Here is a 20,859-nt window from a genome sequence, read left to right as displayed (position 1 = left end):
ATTTTTGGCTTGTAAAGTTAGCAATGGAAAATATTGCAAATGATTGACGTAAGCTGTCACTAAAAGATACCCAACACACCAATTCACACTGAAATGTTAAATCTTTTTTCACAGTACGCTCAGCATTTACTTCTCCTTCAAATAACCCGTCACATTTACTTGTAAATTTTAAGTTCCGTGGGAATAACAACAAATATGACAGTGTTCCAGAAAACAATTCAGTTCCTCAAATGAAAGTTTTATTTGAAATCCTTCCATTAAAGTACTTACAGCTTGTGCTGTGTACATTGTGGTCAGGGTATGAGTCATGTAGCCAATGGATGAGCAATAGAATTTTATTTAAACTGGGGAGAAACCACCAAGAATCCAACTCTTTCTTATCAAGCAAGTCCATTTATAATTTCTGTTCTTGTTGTGAAAGGAAAGAAGCTATACTTTTTAACTAACAGCTATGATTCATCGCCTTAATTGCAGATAATAACAAAAAAAGGGATTTGCTGAAATAGGGATTTTAAATTCCCTCCAACCTACGAGCACCACCATGACATCCTGAAGGCATGTAATATGACTATAGATTGGGACCGTGATGTGTTCCACAAATGACCCTCTTGAACTAAATATCAGCAAGGCATAGCGCCAATGTTATAAGAAACTACAAACTATAAATTATCATAACAGAATGGACTGACCTCTGTCTGCAGCAGCAATACTGTCACTTGTCTTTCATTAACCTGGCAGAGTTCTGCTGGGAAGAATTAGTAGCTTCATTTCAAAAATTTGAAGAGGTCATCTAGATATTTCTGCCCCCACACTGTCCTTACCACCCTTCCCCTCCCTGCACTCCAGCAAGTCCATATCACTTCATGGCATTTATGTCTGACCTGTACTCTGTTATTGAAAAGCTTAAAATATCCACAATTGCCGGATTGCTGTGCAATAATGAATGTTTAATACATTAAGAAGTCGAGTTATGCTTCAGATATTTTGAGCTTCCATCTTCATTTTATTTTCCTACCAGATTGCATAAGGAGCCTTCCTTGTTTTATAATTTTTGTAGCTTGAATAATTAATAATTCTGGGGTGTTTCAGAATGGCAGAAAATATTCCATGATTTTCAGCACCTGTTGGGGAGTCTTTGTGGAGAAACATTGTTGACTGAGCTGGAGGCATGGTTCAAGTAACTGTCAAATAATTTTTCAACAATTTTGGTCTCATTCTTGCCAAAACCCACCTCTATTCCAACCCACAAAATGCCATTTACCTACCTCATGTTGATGTTGGGTCTTACCTTGGAGGACTGGCTAGGGCTATTCAGCATGTTCATGCAAGCTGAATCATACAAAGTAAGGGCAACACTTTTCACAGGTAAATGGTGAATTTGTGTGGCTCACTGCTGATTGTAAGTTTGGTGTTATTATGTGATTGAGAAGCCTGCATGGCTTGAATTCAATATCTTCACTGCCTTTGGGTTATCACTGCCTGTCTAACATCTAGTCATAGAACACTAGAACACTACACTGTAGCACAGAAACAGGCCCTTCAGCCCATCTAGGCTATGCCAAACTATTGATCTGACTAGTCCCATTGACCTTCATCCAGAACATAGCCTTCTATATCACACCCAAATATGTACCTATCCAAGTTTCCCTTACATGTTGAACTCAAACCCCTATCCATCACTTCACTGGCAGCTCCTTCCACACTCTCACCAACCTCTGAGTGAAGAAGACCCCCTCACATTCCTCTTAAACATTTCACCTTTCACCCTTACTCATAACCTCTAGTTCTAGTCTCAACCACCCTCAGCAGAAAAAGCCTGCTTGCATTTACCCTGTCGATACCCATCATAATTTTATATACCTCTATCAAATCTCCCCTCATCCTCCTATGCTACAGAAATTAAGTCCTAATCTATTAATCTTTCTAACTCAGGTCCCCAAGTCCTGGCACTTCCTTACATTTTTTCTGCACTTTCAATATTATTGATATCTTCCTGTAGGTAGGTGACCAGAGCTGCATACAATATTCCAAATTACCCTTGTCAATACTTTACTCAATTCTTTGATTTATGAAGAGTCAAAGGGTCTCTTTATGACCTTATCTACCTCTGAAACCACTTTCAAGGAATTATGGATCAGTGTTCCAATATCTCTCTGTTCTACCACACTCCTCAGTGCCCTACCACTCACCATGTAAGTCCTACCCTGGTTTATCCTCCCAAAGTGCAACACCTGACACTTACCTGCATTAAATTCCATTTGCCACTTTACTGCCCACTTTTCCAGCTGGAACAGATCCTGCTGCAAGCTCTGATAGCCTTCCTCACTGTCCACTATGCTGCCAATCTTGGTGTCATCCACAAATTTGCTGATCCAGTTTATCACATTATCATCCAGATTGCTGATAAAGATAGCTAACAATAATGGCCCCAACACCAATCCACATGACACACCACTAGTTACAGGCCTTTAGCTAGACAGGCAACCATCTATAACCACTGACTGGCTTCTTTTGAAAAGCTAGTGTCCAATCCAATTTACTACCTCATCCTGTATGCTAAGCAACACAACCTTCTTGACCAACCTCCCATGTGAGACCTTGTCAAAAACCCTGCTAAAGTCCATGTAGACATTACCCACTGCCTTGCCTTCATCAACTTTTCTAGTAGCTTCCTTGAAAAACTCTATAAGATTGGTTAGACATGATCTACAACGTATCTAGCACTGGATGAGCAGCAATATCTTCTAATTATGAAGACCAAAGCTATTATCCTTTTGCCCCACAACAAAGCCATTGGCTGGACAGAAGATCCATCCAGTTTTCTGGTTTACAGCCCAAGGCTGAATAGTAGCTGCATCTACCCTTAACTTCCTGGGCTGAATGTACAACCCTAGATTTTCTCCATCACCAAGGCAGCTGTTAAAATTGTTCATTAACTCCCTTGCATCAGACCATCTTCTGCTGAACACCTCATCTACACTTTTATTTTCTTTGTTCGCAACTACTGCAATACTCTCTACTTCTCACTTCTAGATGAATATGGTTGTAACTACATAGAGCTGTGCTGTGACCAACCATCATTGAGGATCAGAATATTCATACAGCCTTCTTCTACCATTAAGCGAATGGTCTTTTACAATAATCTGTTTGGTGGTAATTATTTGTGACTTTCTTTTATCGTTCCAAATTAGTAAATTCCGCAGCTGCCAGAATGCAACTTGAAGTTGCAAATTTGTAGTCCAAGACCATGCTATTAATGAAGCTGTACTTCATCCAATTAAGTAGGGATTGTTCCGTTATACCCCTAAATTGCACCTATAGATGGTGGTAAGTCTTTGGGAAGTTACAATGTGTTTCATTCATCAAAAATATCCAGTGCCTTACTTATTCTTTAAGCATTTAGATAGTTGGTACAGGTTAAGGACTTAGTCAGTGATGATCATGTCCTGCTATGTTAGTAGGGGACAACTCAAAGTCAAGGTTCTTTCCTGTTGGAAATGTTCACTACTTACCATTTGTGTAATATGCATGTTATATGTTAGTTGTAACTTGCCCTGGCCTGACTGTGGTCCTGTTCCATACAGATATGAGCATTATTATATGAATTGCAAATGGAATTAAATATTGTGCAATCTGGATGTCTCTGGATCCCTCTCATTTAAATGGTTCCAATAGCATAATGGTTCATGTTAATAACCTTACCGGTCTTTAATGGTGAAGTAGATCAGGTATTGTGGCATCCAGATCACAAAATATGAAAAACTGAACAGCCAAGATATAAAAATCAGACTCTGACTAGTTGGCAGTAAAACCTACAGAACAGTATAGATCCTTTTTGACCAGCACCTACACTTTTTGCATTAAGTTTACCGAGTATTTAAATAACTCCCCCAACTATTTAATTTTTCAAATGCAAGTGAAGAGTCTTGTTAACACAATGGATGGAGGAGAGGTCAGAGGAGGAGACAGATCCTGAACGGATTCTGAATTCTATTCAAAATAATGACAAGTCAACTATTCTGTTATTAAAAATAGATGATTTTCAGTCTATAAATACAGTGAAGAACTATATGTATTTAATGTATCGTGTATATTGAGCACTAATGACTGTTTCAGCTTTCCTTATGATGTAAATTACTATTAAATCTTATTTGAATTATACATTGATAAATTTCACTCATAATATGATGTAGCAATTCTAGAGATATTACTATGCTGCGACCTTTCTACATCTCCTTCTCTGTTACTGGGGGCACATAAGCATTTGTGTTAAAAAAAATGAGACGTCTGATCTGTAATTATCATGTTTTGTTGTTTCTTCAAAGCAGTTTATAGTATCGTATTTGACAGGGAAAATGTTAGGTGCCAACTTCTGGAAAATGATGCATCAGCAAAACAAATTTAGCTTTTTATACCAAAACATTTTCAGATTTGTTCATGTTCCATAATAGAATCTTATAAAATGATAACGTGAGAAACTAATGACAAATAAGTCAGAGTTTTATAGAACTGGTTTTGCCTCTGAGACTAAAAGGAAATGATTAATGAGGAAAAAGATGATGGTATATAATTTCAGCATTTTCAGTTTCTGATTAGAAAATCAACCCACCTCACCACCAGATCTATTTTTATATCTCCACTAATGATAAATGGATCTACTCAGTAACAGCTGGTATCGGTTTCTGTTCTGTTATTCAAAAGCAGTAAGGAGGCAAAACATAACAAAGAGAAATTTATTTCTGGTTTCATATCATATCTGTTGATGATAACAAATGACAAAGTTAAATTGTCAATGTGATATACATTTTACATCTTACTTCAGGATTCTAAATCAATATGTAAATATCAAGACATGTAATATCTCTCTGAAAATATTTCACCATACCAAATTAAAATTAATGTGTATCTTTAATATAGTCATTCCAACAATGGGTTCCTTCGCTTAAACTTTAAAACTAAGAATCAATAAGAGAATAATTTACTTGGCATTATTCTTATTGTGCAGAGTACTTAGTTACATCATATTTTTTTTTACATTTATAGATAGTGCAGTGATACCTAATATTCCGGACCACAGACTCCAGTTTAGGTTTAAGAACAAAGTTTATATTAACTCATGTACAGTATTTATACTTTTGAAATTAAATGAAGTACTGTAGTATTTCTACTGCCTCCTTTTGCATTGAAAAATGTAAGCAATAATGTTATTTATATTATTGCTGGAATACTTGGAATAATTTAGTTCACAATGTGCTCCTGATTGGACCTAACTCTTCTCAGGCTTCCAGCCAGGTACAGGTATCAATTATAACCGACATTTCAATGACAAACACTGACCTCTTCTTCAGGGATGATGCCTGGGTATGTCTAGAACGGTGGTATTTATACCCCCATAGTCCATCCCTCCTGATTGGTTAGTCCTCATCCAGTCAGGTTTCTGCTCTCCCACCTTCTTTACAATCAAATTCTAGTTCTTACTTAGAGTGACCATCGTCTTCGTTAAAATTCTTTTCCTCTAGTTTTATTTCAATGGCTTCCTTTACCAGGCGATCCCAAAATCCATTGGCACGGCACAGTCCTAGTTTATCTTTGACCCGCGTAAGTCGTGACTTGAGCTGTGTCTAGACATACCCAGGCATCATCCCTGAAAAAGATGGCAGAGTTTGTCATCAAAACATCAGTTATAATCGATACCTGTGCCCGGATGGAAGCCTGAAAAGAGTTTATGTCAAAGTCATCATGGTTTCTCTAAAGGGAAATCTTGCCTGACAAATCCGATAGAGTTCTTTGAGGAAATAACAAGCAGGATGGACAAAGGAGAGGCAGTGGATGTCATTTACTTAGATTTTCAGAAGGCATTTGATAAGGTGCCGCACATGAGGCTGCTTAACAAGTTAAAATCCTATGGCGTTACAGATAGGATACTGGCATGGTAGCAGAATAGCTGACGGGCAGGAGGCAGCAAGTTGGAATAAAAGGGGCCTTTTCTGGTTGGCTGCCATTGACTTGTGGTGTTCCTCAGAGGTCAGTAGTCGGATCACTACATTTTCACATTGTTTGTCAATGACTTAGATATTGGAACTAATGGCTTCGTGGCAAAGTTTGCGGATGATAATAAGATAGGTAGAGGGGTAGGTAGTGCTGAGGAAGCAATGCAATTGCAGCAGGACTTAGACAAATTGGAAGAATGGGCAAAAGAGTGGCAGATGGAATACAGTGTTGGGAAATGTATGATAATGCATTTTGGTAAAAGGAACTATTATCTAAATGGCGAGAAGGTTCAAACATCAGGAGTGCAGAGGGACTTAGGAGTCCCTGTGCAAGACTCCCAGCCTCAAAATTAAGGGGTGAGCCTTTAGGACAGAGGTAAGGAGGAACTTTTCTAGCCAGAGAGTAAATCTGTGGAATGCCCTGCTGCAGACTGGGTATATACTTAAGGCAGAAGTTAATCATTTCCTGGTTGGTTAGGACATCAAGGGATATGGAGACAGGGCAAGTGTATGGAGTTGAGTGGGATCCGGGATCAGCCATGGTTGAATGGCAGAGCAGACTCGATGGGTTGGAATGGCCTAATTCTGCTCCTATGTCTTATTGCCTTATGGTCTTATATATGCCAGGAAAGCACTAGATCTGAAAGCACTGAATGAACCTACTCAAGTGTGTCTCCGCATTTCTGCTATGTTCATTAAGCTACAAGTTAGACCAGCAGTGAGACGTCAATAATTTGTCATTTTCCCAATGTGCAGCTCAGCACCCTTGAACACTGGATAACTGGTGAGCCTAACTTGCTAATTTATAATATTCAAAGTATTTAAATGTTGTACTTAGGATAGAGAGTGAGCTGTGCAGACTGGGTTCATTGCTCACCTTTAAGTTCACTGAAAAGTTGGTAGTCAGCCTTCTCCTTGAAGTGCTGTTGTCCTCATGGTAATAGTTCTCCCAAAGGGATATTGGCTCTGAAATGATGCAGCTCTATATGAAACAAATACTGAAGCATCTGGCTTTAAGGAGAGAGGGGGAGAATCTTAATGGAAATCCACAGGATAAGTTTGTTTTTTCTACAGAGTGGTGGATGCCTGAAACATGGCGCCAGGGGTGGAAGCAGATAAAATTGTGGCATTTAAGAGGCATTTGTATAGGCATATGAACATGCTGGGAGAAGGAATTTGTTGAATTGGACATCATGCCAGCATAGAAATTGTGGACCATAGAGCCTGTTCCAGTGTTATACTCTTTTATTTTCGTCTTCTACCAATTTAATAGAAGTGCCTTTAAAAGTCTTTTTCTTCATAAGAGGTTCCTCAGGTCAAGGATGATTAGCTACCACACCAGTTCTGCAAGTTTTGAAGTATCTGATGAGCCTCTGCTACAGAGGAGCTGGGAGATACTAAACAGCACAGATGGATGATAGATGGCATTTTTAGTTGGCTTCTGCATGCTGCTGAGGAAACCCAGGCTGCTCAGCACCTTTCCCCAGATGCTCTTTCTCCATTTTGATCAGTCAAGGGCCAGAGATTTCAAACATTCATTGAGGATGCTACGTTTTCTTCAAGGAGACTTTGAGGTCATCTTTGAAGCTCTTCTCTGACCTCCACGTGATCTCTTGATGTGACAGAGCTTGGAGCAGATTGCCTCAGAAATCCATCTCCATTCCACATATGCTATATGATGACATGCAAGCAGGTAGACCTTGAATGCAGATTGATTGATATAACCCACTCTACAAATCAGGGAGCAGCGATTTGGTCACTAGGAACAGGCAGTTAAGAAGGATTCTTCTGATGACTTTTCCTAGGGCAGGCAGCAGAGAGACTTGTCTATATTACCATAATCAGATTTATTTCCTTTCCTGGGAAGTTGGTCAAAATTACTAATGTCTTCAAGGTCCCCAGCATGTTCTCCTCTTCCAAATGATAGAGATGCTGGGATAATAGGCATGATAGGAGGGAACAGAGAAAAAGAGAGGAGGTTAGGTGGTGAAAGGATGAGAGTCTAGGGGAGGATGGGGGCAAGAGGCACCAGGAACCCAGGCAAAGGACAGGGCATGCCAAAAATTAGCTTACTGATCAAATTATCTACACTCCAATTCAAACAATCACTCAAAAATAGCTGTAAAAAATCTATTTTTTTTAAATTACACATGTCACAAAATATAACATGTTCACATTACAGCATAATTATCTCATCCCCTTGATTTCATGTTTACAATAATTTGACAGAGTATATTTTTACACGTCACTTCTTTTTCTCTTATACTCTCTGAGCATACTAAGTAGGTTAAAATTGGTGTATTGTGGCGACCCACTTTCTGGCACCCACGAACCGGCTCACAACAGCGCGCGCAGGCAGAGGGCCGGCCCCAAAAAGGGCACCAGGCCATCTTCACCAACAGGGGGAAAATCCCGCGCACAGAAAGGGTCTGGGAATATGCATTCCCCACAGTAGTCCCGCCCCAGGGAGGGCGGGAACGGGAAGGCTTTAAAGCAGGCTGCAAAGTTTGAATAAATCTCTTTCATCGCAACTGTAACTCACCGACTCCGTGTGGTTATTCTAGCGCTGTGTGTAGCACACCGCTACAATTGGTGACCCTGACGGCCCAAACGATATTTGGACCAGAGATGACCGACGCCGCATCTGTTCACGCAGTTTCGTTAAAACTGCCAAGCTTCTGGACGCTGCGACCCCAATTATGGTTCGAACAAGCAGAAGCACAATTCCACATTCGGCAGATAACCTCAGAGTCCACTCGCTACTACTACATGCTGAGCTCACTCGACCAGGAGACAGCTGCACAAGTTGAGTTTATACAGTCGCCCCCGGAGGACGGCAAATACACAGCATTCAAAGCCCTGCTCATAAGGACTTTCGGACTCTCACGGCGCGAACGAGCACGCCGCTTAACGCCCTGGATGGTTTGGGAGACAGGCCACCGTCAGCATTAATGAACGAGATGCTGGCCCTGGCTGAAGGACACAAACCCTGCCTCATGTTTGAGCAGGCGTTCCTAGAGCAACTGCCCGAGGACATATGCCTGCTGCTGTCCAACGCAGATTTCAGCAACCCCCGGGAGGTGGCGGCCCGAGCAGATGTGCTGTGGAATGCCAGGAAAGAGAGAGGGGCATCCGTCGCACAGATCACCAAGCCGCGTGCCCAACGACAGACCAGACCAAGCCTGGCAGCAGAGCCTACAAAACCTGGCGACGGGAGTGAGGAGCCCAACGAACAATGGTGTTTCTACCACCAGCAGTGGGGCACAGAGGCCCACCGCTGCAGACCACCCTGCAAATTCCTGGGAAATGCCAGGGCCAGCCGCCGCTGATGGCTACGGCGGCTGGCCATCAGGACAGCCTCCTGTACGTCTGGGACAAGCAGTCGGGACGCCGCTTTTTGGTCGACACCGGAGCAGAGATCAGTGTCTTACCTCCAACGAGTTACGACACCCGCAACAAAGAACCGGGACCCACCCTGAGGGCCGCAAATGGCAGCACAATACGAACCCACGGCACCCACACGGTGCGGCTACAGTTCAGCTCCAGCCGGTTCACGTGGGACTTCACACTGGCCGCTGTGGCCCAACCACTCCCGGGGGTGGATTTTCTACGAGCCCAGAGCCTGCGGGTCGACCTGCAAGGGAAGCGATTAGTCCACGCCAAGACTTTTCAAACGTTCGCCCTGGATGAAGCACAGTTGCCAGCCCCACACCTGAACTCCATCACGCTGTCCGACGATGAATTCACCAGGGTCCTGGCGGATTTCCCATCAGTACTGACACCGCAGTTCATGGCAGCCATGCCCAGACACGGAGTACAGCACCACATCCCGACCCAGGGACCACCCCTCCACACCCGTGCTCGAAGGCTTCCCCTGGACAAGCTCCGAATGGCGAAGGAGGAGTTCAAGAAGATGGAGGAATTGGGGATCATACGACGGTCCGACAGCCCATGGGCCTCCCCCCTTCACATGGTGCCCAAGGCAATGGGGGGTTGAAGACCATGCGGTGACTACCGCAGACTGAACGAGGCTACAATGCCAGACCGCTACCCTGTGCCGCACATTCAAGACTTCGCAGCAATCCTACACGGCGCAAGGATCTTTTCCAAGATAGACCTCGTCCGGGGATACCATCAAATCCCTGTACATCCGGATGACATCCCCAAAACAGCACTTATCACGCCGTTCGGACTTTTCGAATTCCTCCGAATGCCGTTTGGTCTAAAGAATGCCGCACAGACTTTCCAGCGGCTAATGGACGCGGTGGGACGCGACCTGGACTTTGCATTCATCTATTTGGACGACATCCTCATAAGCCAGCAGTAGTTGGCAGGAGCATCTGTCCCACCTCCACCAGCTCTACTCCTGCCTGAGCGAATTCGGCCTTACAATCAACCCAGCCAAATGCCAGTTCGAACTTGACACCATCGACTTCCTGGGCCACAGGATTACTAAAGACGGGACAACCCTGCTGCCCGCCAAGGTAGACGCGGTCCGCAACTTCCCCCGACCCAACACAATCAAAGGCCTGCAGGAATTCGTGGGTATGGTGAATTTCTACCATCGTTTCCTCCCCTCAGCAGCCCAAACCATGCGACCCCCGTTCACTCTAATGTCGGGTAAGGGCAAGGACATTACCTGGGACGAAGAGGCCGCAACCGCTTTTGTTAAAACCAAACAAGCCTTGGCAAACGCCGCAATGCTAGTGCACCCCAGAACGGACGTTCCTACTGCCCTCACGGTGGACGCATCCAACACAGCGGTCGGTGGAGTGCTGGAACAACTCATCGAGGGTCGCTGGCAACCCCTGGCGTTCTTCAGCAAACACCTACGACCACCTGAACTCAAATACAGTGCTTTCGACCGGGAGCTATTGGCACTATACCTGGCAATCCGGCATTTCAGGTACTTCTTAGAAGGTAGGCCCTTCACCGCGTTCACAGACCACAAACGGCTTACCTTTGCGTTCATGAAGGTGTCCGACCCCTGGTCGTCCCGCCAGCAACGACATCTGTCCTACATCTCCGAGTACACGACGGACATCCGGCATGTCTCTGGAAAGGACAACGTCGTGGCGGACACACTTTCCAGACCTACCATACAGGCCCTGTCCCAGGGGGTGGACTATGCAGCGCTGGCAGAGGCACAGCAGGCAGACGCTGAGATCCCCAGTTACAGGACTGCAGTCTCCGGTTTGCAGCTCCAAGACCTCCCCGTAGGCCCAGGTGAGAGGACCCTACTATGTGACGTAGCTACCGGCCAACTCCACCCCGTCGTCCCAGCAGCCTGGCACCGGCAGGTTTTCGAGTCCATTCACAACTTAGTGCACCCCTCCATCAGGACAACCGTCCGGCTGGTCGCCAACAGGTTCGTATGGCATGGACTGCGTAAACAGGTCAGTGAATGGGCCAAAACGTGCATACAGTGCCAAACGGCCAAGGTGCAGCGGCATACCAAGGCTCCGCTGCAGTGGTTCGAACCCACCCGCCGGAGGTTCGACCACATCCATGTGGATATCGTGGGGCCCCTGCCAGTGTCACGAGGAGCGCGGTACCTCCTAACTATCGTAGACCAGTTCACCAGATGGCCAGAGGCAGTCCCGCTCACCGACACCACCTCCGAATCCTGTGCCCGAGCACTGATCGCAACCTGGATAGCCCGCTTCGGGGTACCGGCCCACATTACCTCCCACAGGGGCACCCAGTTCACCTCCAGCCTGTGGTCGGCTATGGCCAGCCTTTTAGGATCACAGCTACACCACACAACTGCCTACCATCCACAGTCGAACGGACTAGTGGAGCGCTTCCACCGTCACCTGAAATCGGCTCTCATGGCCCGCCTGGAGGGGCCTAACTGGGTGGACGAGCTTCCCTGGGTCCTGCTCGGAATCCGCACGGCGCCCAAAGAGAATCTGCACACCTCGTCGGCCGAGTTGGTGTACGGCGCACCCCTGGTAGTCCCAGGAGAGTTCATACCAGCCCCAAGGGGGCAAGAGGAAGAACCCACAGCAGTCCTGGACAGACTACGGGAGAGGCTCAGTAACCTGGCCCCCATCCCCACTTCACAGCATGGACAGGGCCCGACCTGCGTACCCAAAGACCTGCAGAACTGTAAGTTTCTTTTTGTACGACGGGGCGGACACCGGGCACTGCTACAGCGGCCCTACGAGAGGCCGTTTAAGGTGATCAGGAACAACGGGTCCACGTTCGTGCTGGACATTGGGGGGAGAGAGGAGGTTTTCACGGTGGACTGACTCAAACCGGCCCATGTGGACTTGGCGCAGCCGGTCCAGGCTCAGGCACCGCGGCGCAGGGGCAGACCTCCCAAACAGAGGCCGATCCAGACTGTGGACATTGGGGGAGGTATCGCCGGTTCTGGGGGGGGCTTACGTGGCGACCCACTTTCTGGCACCCACGAACCGGCTCACAACAGCGCGCGCAGGCAGAGGGCCAGCCCCAAAAAGGGCGCCAGGCCATCTTCACCAGCAGGGGGAAAATCCCGCGCGCAGAAAGGGTCTGGGAATATGCATTCCCCACAGCAGTCCCGCCCCAGGGAGGGCGGGAATGGGAAGGCTTGAAAGCAGGCCACGAAGTTTGAATAAATCTCTTTCATCGCAACTCTAACTCACCGACTCCATGTGGTTATTCTAGAGCTGTGTGTAGCACACCGCTACAGTATTGCAATTCCTGAAGTATACCTAGCCACCTATGTGAAACAGGTCAAAGAGAAGTTCACACCTACTATAGAATCATCATTGCACAACAATGAATCTTACTTGTGAAAAAAAATTGGTAACTTGTATTATTAACACCTTTCTAAAATTAATTTAAACTGTTTTGCAAACTTGACTATCATAGGGCTGTTTTTTGAGATGAAAAGAGAATAACAACAACCACAAGAACCACATTTAGTCCATACCAAAGTATTAACCTGCCTAGTTGATGGTACTAGGCAGATTAATAGTTTGGCATGCACTAAACGGTCAAAGGGCTATTTTCTGTACTGCAGTGTTCTATGTTCCTACACCTCAAGGTGAAGATGATTATGTAGATTCTGACCAGATGTTAAATAGCCTGAAAATAGGGTGCTCTGCAAATTGATGTAGAGTAGGTCACATAGTTAACACCGATATAAAGCATTGGTCAAACCACATTTTGAATATTATGAGCTATTCTGGATCTCACATCTAAGGAAAGATGTGCTGACTCAGGAGACAGTTCAGGGAAGGTTCTTAAGAATGATCCCGAGAATGAAAGACATTGAGAAGTGTTTGATGTCTCCAAACTTGTACTTGATGGAATTCAAAAGGATGGGACGGTGGTAGTGGGATCTCATTGAAACCTACTGAAAACTAAAAGGCCCTGATAGAGTAGACATAAGTAAGATGTTTCTATTAGTGGGAAAAGTCTAGGATCGGAGGGCATGGCTTCAGAATAAAGGAATGTTCTACGGCTAGCATATGGTGAAACTGTGGAACTTATTGCCAAATGGGGTGGTGAAGACCAGCCATTTGGTGTATTGAAGGAAGAAATTGATAAGTTCTTGATTGGTAAAGGGGTTAAGGGATACAGGAGAAGGCAGAGAATGAAATAAAAAATCAGCCGTGGTGGAATGGCGAAGCAGGCTCGATAGGTGGAATAATCTAATTCTGCTCCTTTATCTTATGATGCAATGATCTAAATGATGTACACTAGATTGAAAGAAGCACAAGTGAATCTCTCTTCAGCTGGAAAGACTACTTGAGATGGGAAGGAAAAAGATCTATTGATGCTGCACGACCTGCAGTGTGTTTCTGGTATTTTCTACTTTTATTTCAGATTTCTAGCATCTACAGTAGTTTAAATTTCATTTACTGCCATAAAATTTCTGAGACCCTCTGTGCATGTATGTATTTCTGGGGGGCCTAATCACAGACCTCCCTCTACATTACACATACTGTCATAACCACAAACTCTACCACAAGATCTGCACACTCTTGCAGGTGTGCTTGGCAATCACAAACTTGTGTATACATGTTCCCACTATTAGTATTTCATTGTGATAGTATTTAACTCCCTTCCTCTCATTTCAGTCTTGTCAAGACTTGACCAAAGGCAGAGCAACATCAACACTCCCTGTTTACCACGGTTCTAGGAATGACTCGCGCTGGGAAGAATGACTCAAGCCGTGTGGAAGATACTCTCAGAATGACAAGCCCAGTCCAGGCCGAAATGCGTGGAGGAGAAACTCAGATCAGTAGAAGCTGGGTTGGCCGACGTGTCTCAGCAGTGCGACAGCTACTTGCAGAGCAGCAAGCCCAGTCCCAGCAGGAAGAACAGGTGTCAAGCCTCACAGCAAAGGTTCAGCAGCTCACGACAGACAGCTGGAATCAGGTGGCAGTGATTACAGCTCTCACCGCCGCGATTCAGCAGCTTACTACTGACAACCAGAATCAGGTGACAGCCGCTTCTGCTCTCACTGCCACCACTCAGCTGCCTTCAGCCTCATCAGTCCCGTTCCAGCATCACACACAAAATGCTGGAGGGATGAAGTAAGGAGCTGGGAAGTTGATTGGTGAAAGAGACAGCAGGCCATGGAAGATAGAAAAGGGAAGAGTAACACCAGAGGGAGGCAATGGGTGGGCAAGGAGATAAGATGAGAGAGGGAAAAGGGGATGGGGAATGGTGAAGGGGGGTGGCATTACCAAAAGTAATACCTTATGTTCCGTCAATAGCCTCCAGCCTAATGGCACAAACATCGATTTTTCAAACTTCTGGTAATGCCCCCCCCCCAACTTCACCATTCCCCAACCCCTTTTCCCTCTCTCATCTTATCTGCTTACCTGCTCAGTGCCTCCTCTGGTGCCATCCTGCCTTTTCCTTCTTCCATAACCTGTCCTCTTCTATCAGATTCACCCTTTGCCAGCCCTGTATCTCTTTCAACAATCAACTTCCCAGCTCTTTACTTCATCCCTCCCCCTCCAGGCTTCACTTATCCCTTTGTGGTTCTCTCTTCCCTCCCCCAATCTCTTAAATCTACTCCTCAGCTTTTATTTCTCCAGTCCTGCCAAAGGGTCTCGGCCCAAAACGTTGACTGTACTCTTTCCATAGATGCTGGCTGGCCTGCAGAGCTCCTCCTGCACTTAGTGTGCGTTATTTGGATTTCCAGCATCTGCAGATTTTCTCTTGTTTGTGATTATACCACTTCCAGCATCTCCCAGATCATTCACTTCAACAGCCTCATCAACCTTGGCCACTAATGCCCTGATTCATATAACCACATCTGGACCAGAACTGAGTATTCCTCCACCAGGCAGATACTCCAATGACCCTGACGGCTACAGGAATTTTATTACCCAGTGTGAACTGACTTTCCAAGTCCAACTTGGTCAGTTTGGTGCTGATGCCTGCAAACTGGTGTACTTGGTGTGTCTCTTAGACAGACTGTCACTCAACCTGTTCAATGCTCCATGCGAACAAGGTACCCTCCACAGCCCAGTCATTTCGGTAATTGTTTGTTGACTTCAAGAGTTTTTGATCTTCCAATATGGGTCAGGAGGCTGCTCACAGACTCCTGGGCCTGCGCCAAAGTAGCGAGAAAAAGAGAGACTATGTAGTAAAGTTCCACACACTTGCGGTAGAGACAGGGTGGAACAAGCGATCTCTCATCGTTGCCTTCCAGCAGGGACTGAGCGCAGGACCCAGCACAAGATCACAGTGTGTGACAACCAGGGCAGCCCAGATGACCTGATTAGTATGGTCATTCAAATTGATAACTGGGCAATTGAGTGGCACAGAAAAAGAATGCCCCAAGATACCTAGTCTTGAATTCAGTATCAGATATCTCTACAACAGACTTAACAGACTAAATTTCCATCCAATGACTCACCAACTTTACTATCTTATTGCATGGCTAAGTTCCAGAGTATGTTGCCATGTGATAAAACTTCTTTTAATCTAACTTCTAAAACCTTCTGGTGCCAGTATCGGAATTGTATTTTTTTCACAAGGTTGAGATTTATTGACAGTTTAATTCAGAAAGACTGGCTTCCTCCTTGCCCACTGTGACCGTGGCTTCCACATCTTCAGTTTCTGAAATGGAAAGGGCAAGAAGTATTAGCTTCTACCATTATGGGAAACATTGAGAAAAATATGTTGAAAGCAGCCCTTCATGATTGACCCTGCTATACAATGAAAAATGTAACATTAGATCTTAAGAACACATGAAATATAAGTAAGACCATGACAAAAGGTCTCTTGAACCTTTTCTTCCACTTATGAAGTCATGATTGATTTTCTTCCTCAGGTCTATCAGTATTTCTATATAATGTTGATGCCTATTGAATTTGATATGTCCAAAACCTATCAAGCTCAGACTGAATATATTAAAATTACCTTTCATGTTGCTCTAGGTTGGAAAATTCCAAAGACTTACAATTATCTAAATGTAGAATTTTCTTCTTTTCCTCTTTTATAATCATGACAACTAATTCTAGGGCATCAGTCTCTTGTTCTAAACTCACACCTCTAGCCTAGAAGCACGTCTGTTAGTTTTAAAGTAATTCCCCATGTTCTAAAGCCAGGTAATAATAGGGAAGAAATGCATGCTTGGTCACTAGGGCTGAACACAAGGCAGAATATTAGCTGTTGTACTAAGCTTCTGACTTTTAATTCTATTGACTTCAATGGTCAGGTACAAGCTGTCTATGTAATTGCATTTTTAACTCACCTTGTTAATAAAATTCATGAATGATTCATGAACTGTTTTTAAAAAGGCACAAAATTAACATGTGTCTTGCCTGAGAATACTTTAGTAAGGCATTTGACAAGCAAGGGTTGTTAAAAGGTTAGAACCAATGGCATTCAAGGCAAATGGCAAATTGAACTGAAAACTGGCTTGATAATAGGAGACAGAGGGAGGAGGTCTTTGACCAATGGTGTACCATAAAGGTTTGTACAGAGTCTCTTACCTTTTGCTATATACATTAGATGTTAAGGTGTGAAGTATGATTATTAAGATTGCAAAACCCAGAGAATTTAGTGATGCTGTTTATAGTAAGGAGGAGAACTGAAAGAAGTTGATCAGATGGTAAATTGGGCAGAACATTTGGCTTAATCGAGATAAGACCCTTAAGACCATAAAGCAGAATTGGGCCACTTGGTCCATCAATGCTGTTTTGTCATTTCAAGATGGCTGATTTATTATCTCTCTCAACCTCATTTTCCTGACTTCTCCACATAATCTGATTCACTAAGAGCCTATCAACCTCTGCTTTAAATATACTCAATAATTTGGCCTCCATAGCCAACCGTGGCAATGAACTCCACCATTTTGCCACCCTGTAGGTAAAGAAATTCCTTCTCATCTGTTTTAAATGGTCATCCCTCTATTCCGAGGCTGTGCCTTCTGGTGCTAGACTCACCCACTATAGGGAACATCCTCTCCACATCCACTCTACCTAGGCCTTTCAATATTCAATAGGTTTCAATGAGATTTCGCACCCCACACCACCCCCCCATTAAAACTTCAACGGTACAGGTCTAGAACCATCAAATGCTCCTCACACATTAACCCTTTCATGCTCAGAATCATTCTCAGAAACTTCCTCTGGACCTTCTCCAATGCCAACACACCTTTTCTAAAATAAGGGGCCCAAAACTGCTCACAATACTGCAAGTGCAATCTGACCAATGCCTTATAAAGCCTCAGCATTACATCCTTTCTCTTATATTCTAGTCCTATTGAAATGAATGCTAACATTTACATTTGCCTCCCTTACCACCAACTCAACCTGCAAGTTAACCTTTAGGGAATCCTGCACAAGGACTCCCAAGTCCTTTCCCATGCCGGATTTTTGAATTTTCTCCCCATTTAGAAATTACTCTACACCTTTATTCCTTCTGCCAAAGCGTATGACTATCCATTTCCCTACACTATATTCCATTTGCCACTTCTTTACCCATTCTCACAATCTGTCCCAGTCCTTCCACAGACTCTCTGCTACCTCAACACTACCTGCCCCTCTGCCTACCTTTGTATTGCCTGCAAACTTGGCCACAGAGCCATCAATTTTGTCATCCAAATTGCTAATATATAACATGAAAAGAAACAGTCCCAATACTGACCACTGCGGAACACCATTTGTCACCGGCAGTCAAACAGAATAGGCCCCCTTTATTCCAACTGTTACCAATCAGCCAATCTTTATCCAAGCCAGTATCTTTCCTGTAATACCATGGGCTCTCATCTTCCCAACCACTGAAGTCAGGCTAACTGGTCTATAATTTCTTTTCGCTACCTCTCTCCCCTCTTAGAGAGTAGAGTGACTTTTGTAATTTTCCATTCCTCTGGAATGATTCCAGCATCTTGTGATTCTTGAAAGATCATTACTAATGCCTCCACAACCTCTTCAGCTACCTCTTTCAGAACCCTGGGGTTCAGTCCATTTGGTTCTGGTGACTTATCTACCTTCAGACTTTTCAGCTTCCCAAGCACCTTCTGCTTAATAATACAAACTACACTCACTTCTGCCCCTTGACACTCCTGAATTCCTGCTATACTGCTAGTGTCTTCCAAAGTGAAGACCGACACAAAATATTCATTCAGTTCATCCACCATTTCTTTGTCCCCCATTACTACCTCTCCAGCGTCATTTTCCAGTAGTCAATATATACTACTGTCCCTCTTTTACTCTTTATATACCTGAATGTACTCTTTATATCTGTAATCCTCTTTAATATTTTTGGCTATCTTACTTTCATATTTCATCTTTTTTTCTCCTTATGATCTTTTAATTGCTTTCCGTTGGTTTTTAAAAGCTTTCCAATCCTATAACTTCCAACTACATTTTGCCATATTATGCACCCTATCTTTTGCACTTCTGCTACCTTTGACTTCCCTTGTCAGCTATGGCTACCTCATCTTCTCATTAGAATATTTCTTCATCTTTGGGATGTATCTATCCAGCACCTTCTGAATTGGTCTGAGAAATTCCAGCCATTGCTGTTCTGCCATCATCCCTGATAGTGCCCCCTTCCAATCAACTTTAGCCAGCCCCTCTCTCATGCCTCTGCAATTGCCTTTACTCCAATGTAATACTGATACATCTGACTTTAGCTTCTCCCTCTCAAACTGCAGGGTGAATGTTATATCATGATCACTATCTTCCAAGGGTTCCTTTACCTTAAACTCCTTATTCAAATCTGGTTCATCACACAACACCCAATCCAGTGCCTTTTCCCTAGTGACCAATCTTAATATGGTTTGTAGATTGAATTTAAAATGCAACTCAGAACCATGGTCTACCTAGAGCTGCATTCTCGGATTAATTGCAAACCAGGAAACACTCAATTGACCTAAAATGTCTGCAAATGCATGAATGCAATAAACACCCCATTGACCCAAGGTGTCAGAAGGGACAGCAGTGATTAACATTCATTTTGGGTGTGTTGGAGTAAAGAGCTAGGTATTTGAAAATCATATGTAACTCAAAGGAAGCATTCTGAATGCATTGTAACTATAGAAATTGTCCTGTTGTTACCTTTGTCCTTAACATATAAAAATGTGATGTAATGTTGGGCCAGGGGGCCTCTACCAAGGGTATCTCTATGAGAAACTTGCTTGTTGTGCTGAATAAAGAATTCTATATCACCAGCTTCAGTGTTTCTCCGGTGATTTCCATCACAGTTGCAACATAGGCATTCTAAAAAATCAGGATCCAGCACCAGCCTGATTTTCCCAATCTACCTGCATATTGGAAACCGCACCCCACCCCCATTACTATCACAACATTCCCCTTGTAACATATCTTTTCTACTTCCTGTTGAAATTTATATCCTACATCCTGGCTACTGTTCGCGGCCTGTATATATAACTACAGGGTCTTTTTACCCTTGCAGTTTCTTAACACTAGCCACAAGGATCCTAAATCTTTTGATCCTATGTCATCTCCTTCTAAGGATTTAATTTGATTTTTTACCAATAGAAGCACCCCAGCCCTCTGCCTATCCACCTGTCCTTTTGATACAAGGTGTATCCTTGGATGTTAAGCTCCCAACTATGATCTACTTTCAGCCACAGCTCAGTGATGCCCACAACATCATACCTGCCCATATCTAACTGCGCTACAATATCATCTACCTTATTCCGTATGTGTGTATTTAACAATAACACCTTCAGTACTGTATTCATCACCCTTTTCAATTTTACTCCCATGTTGCACTTCACCTCATCCTACTGATTGCAATTTTGCCTTATCATCTGCCTGTCCTTCCTCACAATCTCACTTTACACTGCATCAATTTGGATACCAACTGCCCCATCCTCAGCTTTGTCACTCTGGTTCCCATCTCCATGCCATGTGCAAACTGATAAGTGCAAAGTCGTGCATTTTGCAAGGTCCAGTAATGATCAGACAAACATAATAAATAGTAAGGCCCTAGGGAGTACTGAGGAATGGAGCAAAGATTCCTGAAGATGGCAACATGGGGAGATAGAGTGTAAAGAAGGTACACAGATTGCTAGCTTCCATAAGCCAGAGCAGAGATTGTAAGGAAGGTTCATTTTTAACAAATATTTGTGGGGCCACATCTGGAATATCGTGTGATGTTCCGTTATCACACTATAGAAGATGTGTAATTGCTCTGGAAGAGGTGCAAAGGAGAATGCACTGGGATGGAGTGTTTCAGTTTTGAGGAGAAACTGGATAGGTAGAGTTGTTTTCTTTGAAGTGGTAATGGCTTAGTGAGGATCTAATAGTAGTGTCCAAAATTACGAGAGGCATAGATAAGATACACAGTGGTAGACCTTTCCCCATAGCAGAGAGAATACATTTAATATAAAGAGTAAGAGATTTAGAAGGAATATAAGATTTTATTTTCACCCCCCCCC

At 44.0% G+C, this 20,859-nt stretch overlaps 1 protein-coding gene across 3 annotated transcripts in view; it reads right to left on the bottom strand.

The window, feature by feature from the left end:
* LOC140195114 (uncharacterized) overlaps positions 1 to 20,859 on the bottom strand; it is a 72,820-nt gene that overhangs the window by 38,537 nt on the left and 13,424 nt on the right. For all 3 annotated transcript variants that reach the window (XM_072252869.1, XM_072252872.1, XM_072252871.1), the window contains exon 2: positions 15,859 to 16,061. The gene's annotated coding sequence lies outside the window, so the exon portion shown is untranslated. The remainder of the gene's footprint in view (positions 1 to 15,858; positions 16,062 to 20,859) is intronic.

Source organism: Mobula birostris, chromosome 3, assembly GCF_030028105.1.
Source record: "Mobula birostris isolate sMobBir1 chromosome 3, sMobBir1.hap1, whole genome shotgun sequence".
Lineage (NCBI taxonomy): Eukaryota > Metazoa > Chordata > Chondrichthyes > Myliobatiformes > Myliobatidae > Mobula > Mobula birostris.
The sequence above is the reverse complement of the archived record's forward strand: the minus strand, read 5'-3'. Positions and strand labels throughout refer to the sequence as shown.